Consider the following 11,703-nt stretch of genomic DNA (forward strand, 5'->3'; position numbering starts at 1 on the left):
GGTGGATGTGCTGGCTTAGCTGGACCATCAAAAGCACCTTCACGATGAGCTGCTTTGTTCAAATTGCCCAGAGCCATCGTGGTCTTTTGGCTGAATTTCATGTAAATGCTAAGCACTAAAATGTTTACCCTCCTTGAAATATAGAGTTTGATGGGCTTGCATCCTAGCAAACCTTGCCAGGTTTTCAGGGAAGGCCAGTATGTTAAATTATAGTAAATGTAGTGCATGCTTCTTTCTGTAGCTTGATAGCTGTAATTTGTTAGCTAGAAATGCACTATTACATACATACTGAGGTTTTGTGGATTTCCTGGCTTCGTTGTTACAGTGAGGACAAGTGATTAATCATGTAATGTGTCTAGTGATGAGTGAGTACATCCGGTCCGGCCTTTATTGTTTTAAATTATTCTCTTTTTCTTTACCTCTCTACCTTGTATATGGCTTTACACCAGTTCTTCAGCTTCAACTTTAAGCTTTGCATGAACCAATGATGATTACAAAAGCCATTTCAGGAGAGGAATTACACAAAGTTAGACTCTAGAAGTCTATAGAAATGATGTCTGTACTCAAGATTTTTCCTTGGAGTTGTGATCTCTTAATAGGAAGAAAGTTTCGAAAGTACATATCTCTTACGTTAAGGATGAACATACACCTTGGAAGTCTAAGGTAAAGAAGCAAACCCTTCCTATCAAATCCTTGTATGTGAACTGTGTTTGTGAGGAAGAACCATCTTTATTTTCAGTATCTGGGCAGCCTTAAGTGATCTTGTGTCTTCCACTTGCCTCCCACCCCTGATTATATACAGTCTGCTTGACCTTAAAGAAATTTGTTGTACCAAACAGTACCAGAGAGACTCAGTTTCAGCAAGATCCTATAAACAATGTTCAGGTAACACATATCCTCTTAAAATTGACCTACTTTTAGTTCTTTACGTGCTTTTGCTCTTCCTTTTAATCACTCTGCTCTCAAAACGACACTAAAATCTGGCTCGCAACTGCATATAAAGTTTCCCTTTAAAATCCCTGCTTTAAAACCCCGTCATCCTTCCTTTCACCGCATCAAGAGTGGCAACTCCAGATTACAGGAAATTATTATGAATGTTATGGCTGAGGTGATTTCGATGCCAGACTTAGAAGAAAATGCGCGTTTACCCAGCTGTGAAGATGACACAGGTGGGTTTCTGCAACGGGGATTTTCCGGTTTGGTTAGCAAGGGAGCGCGAAGAGCAGTTGGCTGAGAGGTGGGTGAGGTTACCCACAGGCACCAGTGGCACACCTAATAGGGCCTCTGAGCGCCAAATGGCGGGGGTATGGGACGCTAAAAAGGCGGAGATTACTGGTATGACAGGAAGGTGTTGAAGCTGTGGAAATCTAAGTGACTGCAAAAGAAAGAAAAACAAGCAAACAACAAAAACACCCAGACAATATAATATGTTAAGAGTTGTAATGCAAAAATGAAACCAGACAGTTTTGCTGTAAGGTGTAATGCTAACTAACAAACCATCAGAGAAAAGTATGTATCTTTTAACTTGTACATGCACAACTCCAGCTGGAGAGCGATGAAAGAAGTAAAAGTTGTAGTTTGCAGAACCAGCACCAAAAGTACAGATATATGTTTTAAGTTAAAACTACAGGCCTAGTAAAACCCTATAATGGACTTTCAAAGATGAACATGCTTGTTTCAGTTACATTGCAACAATTATTGTCATCAAACATGGCATCATTTTGCTTACCTCTGTCTGATCTCTGTTCTTCAGATTGGTCATTAGCATAGGCTTATGCTTAGACACCAGAATTGCTATATTGCTATGAATGCGCAAATACCCAGGCTTAATTCCAGCTGAAGATGTGCACATGGGGTAAACATGGTTCTGCATATCTAACTCTACAATATAGACCATATAGAAGGAAGCTTGGGAGTCCACAGGTTTTAGCTCTTTAGATAATGCGTGCAGTGTCACCAGTTTTTCAGATTTTGGTAGTTTTTTTTTTTTTTTAGAAGGAGAGAGAAAGAAGATAAACACAGAATTTTCAAGTTCACAGTTTCACAAAGCTTTGGAGTTACTTGAGATGAGTTTGAGTAGACATCACAGATGGTCGTATTCTATGTATTTCAAAGACAAAATTGGATGCAAAAAATTTTGGTACTAAGTTTTAATTAGACAATTACTTAAGCTGTCAGGTCATTCTTAGTTATTGGAAAAATCTTTTAAGACTCATGGCCTTATGTAAATAGAGGAAGATTTTTGCAATTACAAGAATCTTATGAGAGGATGACACCTCTGTTGTTGACTGTTACCAAGAACATATCAGAATGAAGATGATACAGCTTATTATTCCATGAATCATAATTTGATATTCTTATATTCAATTCAATATCTTGATATTCTTATCCTGAGCTTCCTTAAATGTCATTGCATCTGACAAGATGACTCATGTATGGTTGACATGGAGACATCCAGTGTGCTTCCTAATTAATAGTGAGGTAATTTTTTTACAGAAATTTTGGAAATATTTGATCTATCCTCCTACATCTCACATCTGTAAGAGAGGACAGTAAAATGCATTTGTCAAAATGAATGCATGTTTAGGGAATGACCACTTTGGTACATTAATGGGCAAGAAACCCAAGGAAAAAAGCTATGAATTCTTACTGGATTATTGTCTCTTTTGAAGTTCTTAGTGAGAAATAACCATACAGAGGTACCATTAGATTTATTTTATGAATATATATATTAGAAGAATTTACAAGCAGCGTGTTTATGTAGACAGGATCTTTTCCTTCTGCTTGATGCTAATTTTATAGCACTTCTTTATTGCTTTCCAGAAATGTGCAGGACTACGTCCTTACCCTCTGTATAAATACCAGTATTTGACAATATAGTAGCATGCACTGGTTAGTGCTGAAGATTGAATTATCAGTCTGTTAGAGGAAGGCAGACATATCCCAGCCCAAGGGATACTGTTGACTATCTCTGCCAGTCTCTGTCAGTTTAGCATTTGTCCTCAGGTATGAAGGCAGCTTGAGACGGTTGATGGACAGGCTGAGGATCTGCCAGGAGGTCTCTTCAGACAGACGTTCCCATTGAAAATTTCTGCAGTGAACTTCTGAAGGGAAGAGAGCCTGAAACACCTGTTCTGCTGATAAATGTTTTTATTTTCTTATAACATTTCCCCTTAATTTGCTTTGGCATAGATGACAAAAGTAAAGCTGCAGCCAGATGAATAGTCAGGCCAAGATCTTTTTGCTAGAAGGGACAGGGAATGACATTTTCCAAAGCATTTAAGTTGCATTTTCAGAAGTAGGCTGGAGACCCCCTTTTGGCAGCCCTATCACAATGGTTCATGCATTTTTGTCTAAAGCAGCTTAAATGGAAGTGTAAAATTGCTTAAGCATGCCTAGAGGAGAGGCCAAGACATTCCCTGTCTTTAGGGAAGATACCAGTTTATGGGGTTAGTCTGCTTGCTCTTATTTATTATTTCTATTGCTCATGCCATGAGTCCTGGGATATTTTACAGCAAGTAGATGAGCTTTGGTTAAAACTGTTAAGTCTAATTTTACTATAGAGTGTGGCAATAAGGACCACCTATTGGACTGCAAGACCCTGGGGTTTTAAGTCCCCTCAGATGAGACAGGCCAAGTAGTCGGTAGACATACCAAGAAAAGAGTATGAAAAAGCAGAAGGCATCTGAATGGTCTTCTGAAAGGATGAATCTGGCCTCCCTAGTGAATTTGGTAGGGTTTTGGAGCCTTTCCCTCTCCGGTATGGAACTGCAGCACAAATTTGGGCCGTAGCTGAGGTCCTGACTAAAACCTGGAATGTGATAGAAGATTTCTGTCTTAGATAGGAAAGTCTTACAAGAGCTAAAATGCTGAATGTGAGAAATGTAGGCACATAAGGAGGGGTTCACCTTGCTGGAGGGACACAGCATATGTTGGAGTTACTTGCCACAAGCTCCATATAGTAGTTAGCGAAGGAAAAAGTGGTCTCTTCTAGGGCATGATTTGTCTCATCCTAATGTAGACATTTGAAAATAGGTCAAATGAATTGGGCACTAGGCACACCTATTCTTTTCTTTTGACTCTGGAGGAGTGTGAATTACTATCTCATATGTTCATGTCTGTAGAGTAGTAGTTTAATATTAGTAGAGATGAATGCCCACACCTAAAGGAAGTCCGACCCTTTGGCTCAATTGCTCAGTCCCATAAGAAATTTGCACTAAATGTCTCTCTATATTACCTGCTTGTAGGAATAATTTTGGAGTTAGGAGTTGACCATGTTCCTGAAAGAAATTGGGAAGAGGGAATGAACATGGATAATGGCCAGCACATTTGACACTGTCCCATGTGACATCCTTGTTTCCACATTGGAGAGATGTGGACTTGATGGACGGACCACTCAGTGGATAAGGAATTGGCTGGGTGGTCGCACAAAAAGAGGTGTGGTCAACAGCTCGATGTCCAAATGGAAACCAGTGACAAGTGGTGTTCCTCAGGGGTCTGTTGGGACCTGTATCATTTAACATCTTTGTTGGTGACATGGACAGTAGGATTGTGAACAGACTCAGCACTTTGTGGATGATACCAAGCTGAGTGGTGTGGTTGGCATGCTGGAGGGAAGGGGTGCCATCCAGAAGGACCTGGGCAGGCTTGAGAGGTGGGCCTGTGTGAACCTCATGAAGTTCAACAAGGCCAAGTGCAATCTGTGTTGGGGCAATCCCAAACATGAATACAGGCTAGCAACGAGTGGGTAGAGTGAAGCCCTGTGGCAAAGGACTTGGGATACTAGTGGATGAAAAACTGAAGATGAGCCGGCGGTGTGCCTGTGCAGACCAGAAAGCCAACTGTATCCTGGGCTACATCAAAAGAATCATGGCCAGCAGGATGAGGGAGGTGATTCTCCCCCTCTGCTCTGCTGTCATGAGATCCCACCTGTAGTACTACCCAAGCATAAAAAAGACACGAACCTGTTAGAGCGGGTCCAGAGGAGGGCCACAAAGAGGATCAGAGTGTTGAAGTGCCTCCTATGAAGACAGGTTGAGATAGTTGGGGTTATTTAGCCTAGAGAAGAGAAAGCTCTGGGGAAACCTTAGAGAAACCTTCCAGTACCTGAAGGGGGCCTACAAGAAAGCTGGAGGGGGACTTTTTACAAGGGCATGTAGTGATAGGACAAGGGATAATGGCTTTAAACTGAAAGAGGAGGAGATTTAGATTAGATGTTAGGAGGAAATTCTTCACTCAGAGGGTGGTGAGGTGTTGGGACAGGCTGCCCAGAGAAGCCGTGTCTGCCCCATCCCTGGAGGTGTTCAAGGCCAGGCTGGATGGGGCTTTGGGCAACCTGGTCTGGTGGGAGGTGTCCCTGCCCATGGCAGGAGGGTGGAACTGGGTGGTTTTTGAGGTCCCTTCCAACCCAAACTATTCTGTGATTCCATGAAGTGGACTTGCTTGCAGAGATATTATCAAGTGGAAAAAGGGCTGGAGTCTTGTCTTCTGAGAGTTACTTGTTATACTGGCTACCATAGACAAACTCTGCATTGCCTTCTCCTGGAGCAGGTGCTATTTATAGACAACCAGTATCTGTTTGTAATAGAAAAGCTAGTTGACCAGTCTTGGGGCTGTTCTAGCAGGAAGAGGGTACAGAATGAAATTTTGTTAGAAAATGGAACTTATCTGGGCACTTTTGAAAAACGTACGTTTGGTTACCAGGCAATTCAATGTAACTGTCAGCTCATCCTGTGTTACTTTTTCCCCAACCCTTATGACTCAGCTAAGTATTTTGATAGAAAAGCCCAAGTGCTTCACTTTATTTCCACCAAGAGGACAATTCCAGAAGTCTCTAGCCATAGCAGAGAAAGTAATTAAAAACAAACAAACAGTAGACTTGGATGTACTTGTGTTCTTTTCCATCCTGCTCAGTTATCAGTGGTCTCGAAATATTGCAAAACTTCTGTGGCTAGCAAAGTTACTCTTAAAAAAATCATAATGTCTATCAAGGGAAAGACCTATTGATTTTACATTTGGTGCTTAAAAAAATAATAAAGTATTCCGATAATGCGGAAGAACATGTCTTGGAGCTATGAGAGGTTGTCTCACCAAGGAACCTCAAGCCCTTAAGCATCGAAGGCCTGGCATGAAACAATAAACCACATGTTCCTTGGGATGAGTGGTTATTAGTGACAAACAAAAGTAGTTTTGGCAACTCCAAACTTTCGACACTCATGAGTCAGGACCCCAACCAGAGAGACGTACAAATAATGTGTTTTATGTTGTTTTTATTTGCTTGCTGGTGGTTGAGCTTTCAGCTCTCACATTTTTGTTTTCTTTGTAAGATTTTGAGACAGTGAATGGATTCATGTTGTTTGGTGTCAGGGGAAAAAGGCTAGTTATCGTGATACCTATGATGAAACCACAGAAGGTTGCAAACCCACGGTGTTTGTTTTGAACCTGAGATTTCTTTCCGATTGCTAACCAATGGTTCCTGCTGATTATGGATATGTTTGTTAGCCATAGTTAAGAGTTGCTTGGAAATTCAGTCTTGAAAACGGAAAATGTGGTTCTTGTAAAAATCAAAATTTACCACAGGAAAATGGTTCATTTTTTTTTTTCCTGAAGTGTTTCCATCAATATGTAAAATTTGTTGTTTCAGGTTAGGAGAAACCAGGATGACTGGCAGGTTGCTTAACAGAACACAAATTAAAGCAATTTGATTAATTTAATGTCAATAAGGTTCATTCACCAGTCCTCTGAAATGCTAAAAGGATTATTTTGAGGTCCTGGAGCCTCACTGTTTTCAAAGAGCAGAGCTTTCCAGTTGTCATTCAAGGCTCATGGCACGCCACAGTTTGTCTTCTCTGTGAGATGCACCACAGATGTCTGTGGCTGTTGCACAGCAGGGAGCTATAGTCTAACCCAATAGCATACATAGATGCCTGAACTGTAACTTCCCTAAGACACAATTTTCATGTTTCATTTGGAAGGGCAAAGAGATTTAGACGTACCCAGTTTTCTCACCAGACAGAAATTCCTTCTTGTTCAGCTGTGTTCATAAGTTGTATTGAAACTGTATGCATGAAGACATTTCTGCTCATATATTGTTGAAAAAACTGTTTATTTTGCTTATTCACAATGTAGGTTTTGTTACCAATATTACATATATATATATATATACACACACACACACACACACATATATACATATATATATATATATACACATATATCATTAGAAACTCTTAGAAACAGGTAATAATGTAAAACAAATAATGTATTTCTGGTTGTAATATCATATATGCTAAAATATCCCAAAGTGCTTGAAATGTTGCTGACTTTTTTAATATCTTCACAAATATGTAATGGCTCTTCAAATATTTGTGAAAAATAATTTAGAAAATGCCACGGGAATCTCAGCTTGTTCTTTTCTGTCATAAATGACCAGTTATTTTGTCACCAAATTACTTTGGCTCTCACTATTCCCAAGGGATAGACAGAGGCATCTCTAGAAGACAAGGCAACTTTCTCAAAGTTTGAACTGGCTTCTGGTCGTTCCTGTCCATTTCCATAGATCATGAATGTAATCTAAGGGTATGTCTATGCTGCCAAATGGAAAAGGGCTGGAGAAGGAGCTTGAGCAGCGAGACCCAAGCATCCACAGTGCCGAAGAGTTGGCTTGCTGTACAATGCTCTTTTGGACATCCCTCAGAGGTTGTCTGTAGGGAAAATCTTCTATAAAGGGAGCTTAGATTTGTACAGTGAGGACACAGACCTCAGATCCCAAATCAGGCACCTGTTCTTCCTTCTTTTATCTGTTAAGACACTAAATTGTACAGAAGAACTGTGGATCTAGCATTGAAATGTTGCAAAATTCAATCATCTTTGTAAATCCAGCCACAAATACAAGTGAATCCCTACTTGTATTATACCGATAATTCATCTTTGTTTTCTAACCAAACTCTTCTGAGTGTGTCTAATTTAACATGTTGTGTAGTCCTGGATTATTCACAAAAAGATCAATTGACAACAGGGGCCTCTAATTTTCACTGCATAAATATTTGAAGGACTCAAGACTGACCAGAGACCAAGAATTTCAAGGAAAGCACAATCAAATTCAGTAGTTACCATCTTTAAAAGCACTGCTTAGGGTGTCACATGCTGGGTGGCCATGAGAGGCAAGGTAGCTACATTTAAAATGCCCAAATTTTGGAAATCTCAGAAAATTTTGGAAATCTCAGAAAACTTTGGCTGCAAAAGGAAACAAGCAAAGAAGGACAAGAACAGTGATTCAGAAAAAACCCATCTGCACCTTGGGGTTCTCTTGGGAAGAGGCGAAGTGTTAAACCTAATCTTTCAGGTTTCCTACTCACTGGCCATCCCTAGAGAAGAGCAGTGGATGGTCTTTGACAGTATTTAAGTTAAAACTCTGCCTTCACCCTTAAATTAATCAAATTAGTCACAGTTGCACTTTAACAGAATTAAATTGCTACATGATTTCAACTTGAATTGTTTTGAATTCAGTTTTTCTGTCCCTTGGACTCTTCCCCCAAACCTTTCCCTCCATCTCTTACTCCTCTCTCTTGCTGTCCTCTGCAATTATTTTGCAGCAATTAGTAGATGCTGGCCTGGCACTCGTTAAAGTTGCAAATGCTTCTCTAGTTGGTGATTATATGCTGTTTAAGCCAAACCATGCGGGACTGTGTGACAAACTCGTAACATCTGTGTCCTGCCCTGTCATGTCATTAGAATGTATATATTCACTGAGTATGGTGCGCTGTTGGCTGGGAGTCTGAACAACAAACCAGAAATAGGATAATGGATTTCCTCAGTACATTATCATTATTCAAAAAACAAAACCTCAGTTGTTTTTGAGGACCTTTTTGGTTTCTCTAAATTTCTCCATGGGTATGGCTTTCTACTAGGGACTGATGACAGAGGTGCGCATTTGTTGTCATCTTAACCACTAAAAACCCTGTGCCCTGTCTGCGGTACATGACATCCTCCCCGTGTCTCCTGTTACGTTTTCCGCCCTGCGATGCACAGCCAGTCCTGGCGTGCTGTCAGGAGGACGGGCAGTCACTTGCAACTCATCTCCCTGCTCAGGCAAGCTGTCCGTGGGGCTCTATGTTTTCTTTCAGAGACCTTTCGGTTCATGGTTTATAGCTTTGTATTATTTTTATTTGAAAGAACTCTCCAAAAAAAAAATGTTTAAGCTATGTAAAGATGCCTTGTAAACATGAAAAAACCCTGTTACCTTGAGGCTCGGGCAATGAAAGTCAGTTATTTATTAGTGTTTTTTGACTCCAACAAATTAAATCTCTGATGCCGGCAGGCATCTGCTAATGCCAGGACACAGTATAACATGTTTTTTAAACTCGCTAAATGGGGAGATGATGAAGAAGCTACTTAGCATGTTAAATGGAAGCTGTGGGCCATGTCTTGGTCCAGGTGCACTCCTATACTTTCATCGATATGAGTTTTTTTGGACTTTTTGTACAAATAGAGGTATGTACATGGATCTCAACCAGGTGAGAGGAATTAAAACACAATTGCAGAGTTGCAGCTGATATTTTTCTTTCTTTTCCCCCTCTGAGGAAGCACAACCTCTTGCCCTTCTGCAGTTAACACTCAGGCTGGCCAGTGCTTTTGCTAGGTCTGAAGAGAGAGATTCTTCTTTTCTTTTCTTGTGGAGCTTCTGTGATTCAGAACTGTTTTTCCTTTTTTCTTATTATCTTGCACTTCCATTAGTTTCCTATAATTTAAGATAATCATTTTCTTTCAAGATGCCTTTTATAGAGAGTCATCAACCGTATTAAGGAGTCCACAAACTATTACATAGATTTTAGCTGCCACAAATAATTACAGTAGCCAAATTCCAACTTTCTTACTACTGTGTCCAGTTCAGCTCTGGGCCCTGCACTGGCATCATTTGTAGCGCACACAGCAGTAGCTGAAAATCCTATTGAAGCCTTAATGCATATTTTTCACTCAGGCAATCCAAGGGAAGATTTATAAATGTGTATTTTATCACTAAAGCAAAATGATGACAGGCGTGCGGGTACTTAGGGCTGATCCCTAGCAGCTAGATCCCAACCTTTCCCTCCTATGAGCAAACATCACAGCATACATTGCCCTGTCTCATCTTGTGTTGTGCTGGTGTGGATAGCTGGAGCCTGCTGTCCATGCTACCGTATGCTACCGGAGAGCTTTTTCCTACTTGTGTCTTCCTGAGCAAGAGTGGAAGGCCTTGCTTCAACCCCAGCTTCAGCCTCAACTTCACACCCAACGGCAGAGCCTACCTAGGTGCACTCACCCATCCTTCCCAGGCAGCAGCTGTAGAGAAAGGCTGGCTGAGTAGGAGGAAAGGGAGACAGAGGGACAGACATTCTCATCTCTAAAAAGACTGATTGCATGTGGCTATGGGATCAGGCCATCGAGGTCAAGAGTTGCAGGAGGAGAAAGCAGTTTCATAGCTCAGAAGAAAGGCAATGAGCTTTTATCAGGACCTTTTGCACCCCAGCAGGCTGTGAGGGCACCAGAGACCCTAGCGATGTGGTGTGGGAACCCTAAGAGAAGCAAATGTATGGGTCCTTTGTCCTATCTCAACTCTTCCTGCAAGACCCACCTCAGCATCCCTGCACCTTCTTTTACACTGGCCCTAGCTCTTGTGTCCCCTTGGTTGTTCCAATCAGCAGCCGGAAAATTCATCTAGCGAAAATAATTGAAAATAACCTAATTTACCATGACAGAGGATGCTAGCAGAGTGGTTTAAATTAAATGTGCTAGTGCAAAGTTGCTGTTAGTAGAGCAGGAACCCAAGCCACCAGCCTGGCAGAGTTTTTCACTTTCCTCAGAAAACTTTCAAGCAGATATTTTTAAGGCCAGGCATGAACTCTTAGTCCTTCTGTATCAGGTGAAGCTGCCAATAAAGCATAGTTCTGAGGACAGATAGTCCATTTGAGACATTGATGTCCATTCAGAGCATATAGCGATACATCTGCAGGAGAGAGTGCTGGGTTATTATTTTCCTTGAGGCTCTGAGTGGCAAACCAGGGATTTATGGTTCTGCACTTTTCCATGCACCTGGAGGCAGCTATCAGTAAACCAGATGGATGGAAGAACATATCGCTTAGCCAACCATTAAACACACTGTTGCTCTTTTCTCACTTTGCAACACATCCCATCCATGCCAGGATGCCCCTGTGCCAAACAGCTATAGCCAGGCAGGGGGGGTTCAGAGGAACACGAAGTGGCATCCAAAAGATGGGCTGCACAAGCTTTCTTTGACATGAGCTACCACCAGACTTCTCACACTCAATACCTAGGTATCTCAGTTCCTATCCTAGCTGCCTGCCCTGTCCCACTCTGCCTTTTCTTAAAACCAGCCTAGTCACAATATCAGTCAAACTTGCTCAGACTGAAAGCAAATGGTGAAGGTGGGCAGCAATTCAGAAAAATGCCACGTATCTGCCGCCTCAGGGCAGTGTTGGTGTGTGGTCCTACGTGACAGGAAGTCTGGAAACTTTTCATCCTCGATGTACCCGTTTTTTAAGTGCATGAAGTAAGCTCACAGCAATTTTCACTTACCTGCTAAAAGCAAACATGGGTAAAAGCAAAGGGATCATTCTGAGTTAACAGCATTGATGGATATCACTTTTAAAGAAAAGCTGGCTAATGTGGAAAGATGTTTCTCAGGGTTGCACACCTTCAGCTTTG

This window comes from Cygnus olor, chromosome 1 (assembly GCF_009769625.2).
Source record: "Cygnus olor isolate bCygOlo1 chromosome 1, bCygOlo1.pri.v2, whole genome shotgun sequence".
NCBI lineage: Eukaryota > Metazoa > Chordata > Aves > Anseriformes > Anatidae > Cygnus > Cygnus olor.